Here is a 2,404-nt window from a genome sequence, read left to right on the forward strand (position 1 = left end):
CCCATGCTCCTGGATTGGAAAGATTAACATTGTGAAAATGGCAATACTTCCCAAGGCTATCTACAAATTCACCGCAATACCTATCAAAATTCCACCCTCATTCTTCAAGGAAATAGAAGAGGCAATCCAAAAATTCATATGGAACAATAAAAGACCCCGAATAGCAAAAACGCTCCTCAACGGAAAGAACACTGCTGGAGGAATATCAATACCAAATTTCAAACTCTACTATAAAGCCATAGTAATCAAAACAGCTTGGTATTGGCATAAGAACAGACCTCAGGACCAATGGAATAGAATTGAAAACCCAGAAATGAACCTACAGACCTATAGCCATCTAATCTTCGATAAGGGAGCTAAAACAATAGAATGGAAGACAGACAGCCTCTTCAGTAAATGGTGCTGGCAAAACTGGTTAACTACATGTAGAAAACTAAAGCTAGATCCTTCTATATCACCCTGCACCAGAATCAACTCCAAATGGATCAAAGACCTTGAACTCAAAGCAGACACTCTGAAAACATTACAGGATGGAATAGGAGAAACCCTGGGTCTCCTCGGCTCAGGCCGAAATTTTCTGAATAGAGACCCGGAAACACAACAAATCAAAGAAAGGTTGGACAAATGGGATTGTATAAGGTTGCAGAGCTTCTGCAGGGCAAATGACATAACTAGCAAGATCAATAGAAAGCCCACGGATTGGGAGAAGATCTTTGCTAGCCATACAACGGACAAGGGTCTCATATCTAAAATATACTTGGAACTCAAAAAATTAAACCACCCAACAACAAATCCTCAAAGAAACAACTGCCCAATAAGTAAGTGGGCGAAAGACCTAAAGAGAAGCTTCTCTGAAGAAGAAAGAAGGATGGCCAATAGACACATGAAGAAATGTTCAACATCCCTAGCCATAAAAGAAATGCAAATCAAAACAACATTGAGATATCACCTCACTCCAGTTAGAACAGCAAAAATCAAGAACTCTAACAACAACAGATGCTGGAGGGGATGTGGACAGAAAGGAACCTTACTTCATTGTTGGTGGGAATGTAAACTTGTTCAACCACTTTGGAAAGCAGTATGGAGGTTCCTCAAAAGACTCCATATAGAGCTCCCCAATGACCCAGCAATCCCACTTTTGGGCATTTACCCAAATGACCACAAACAAGGCCACACTAAAGCTACCAGCACAACTATGTTTATTGCAGCATTATTTACCATAGCTAAGATATGGAACCAACCCAGATGCCCCTCAGTAGAGGAATGGATCAAGAAGATGTGGTATATATACACAATGGAATTCTATGCCTCCATCAGAAAGAATGACATTGCCCCATTTGTTAGGAAATGGAAAGGCTTGGAAAAAATTATATTAAGTGAAGTAAGCCAGGCCCAAAGAAACATAGGTCCCATGGTTTCCCTTATTTGCAATATCTAGTATAGGTATGAGTCAAGCGGAAAAAGTCAGAGAATGTGATGTAAGGAAAACGAACCCTCAAATATGTATTTTAATGTTTTTGTTTCATTCATGCATGTGGTTTCTAACGCATTTATAATATTATTTCTTTGTTGCTTTGTATGTCCCTCCCCCACAGTGTAACCCCCGCTTTCACTATATTTGATGTCAGTATAACATGTGGAGGAGACGGGGACAAACAAGTCGTTTAAGGATTCAGGTGGACCTGTTGCAACAATGAGAAGTACAAAATGTCATGTCAAAACCAGCTTTACAATGTCGGTGGGGGGGAGGGAGGGGGGGTATGATTGGGTGGGGGGGAGGGGGGAGGCTGGGAAGGGAGGTGAAGGGTAAACAAAGGAGGAGGCTGCAATGCTTGGTAAGAAATGTATGCATTTTCCTGCCCATGTAATTGTAACCCCTCTGTACAGTATGTTTTCAAATAAAATAAAATTAAAAAAAAAAAAAAAGAAAATCAATTACACTTTATATATAAAAAATGTTCTGTGCTCAATTCGCCAACACATACACTAAAATTGAAATGATACAGAGAAGATTACCATGGCCCCTGTGCAAGGATGACAAGCAAACTCATGAGGTGTTCCGTATTTTTACAACAGACGCTGGAGTGGATGTGGCCAGAAGGGAACCCTACTGCATTCGAACCCTACTGCATTCTTGGTTGGGAGTGTAAACTTGTTCAGCCACTTTGGACAGCAGTATGAAGGTTCCTCACAAGATTCCACATAGCGCTCCCCTATGACCCAACAATACTTCTTCTGGGCATTTACCCAAATGATCACAAACAAGACCATACTAAAACTACCAGCACTACTATATTTATTGCAGCATCATTTACCATAGCTAAAATATGGAACCAACATCGATACCTCTCAGTACATGAATGGATCAAGAAAATGTTATAGATAGATAAATAGATAGATAGAT

At 40.2% G+C, this 2,404-nt stretch overlaps 1 non-coding gene across 1 annotated transcript; it reads left to right on the plus strand.

Annotated features, from left to right (window-relative positions):
• Positions 1-1,962: 1,962 nt before the first annotated feature.
• LOC122123466 lies at positions 1,963-2,069 on the plus strand. Its single transcript, XR_006150407.1, has one exon. It is a non-coding gene; the product is annotated as a U6 spliceosomal RNA (small nuclear RNA).
• The last annotated feature ends 335 nt before the right edge of the window (positions 2,070-2,404 follow it).

The sequence above is a fragment of the Dipodomys spectabilis genome, unplaced genomic scaffold, assembly GCF_019054845.1.
Source record: "Dipodomys spectabilis isolate Male_0828 unplaced genomic scaffold, ASM1905484v1 ptg000228l, whole genome shotgun sequence".
Lineage (NCBI taxonomy): Eukaryota > Metazoa > Chordata > Mammalia > Rodentia > Heteromyidae > Dipodomys > Dipodomys spectabilis.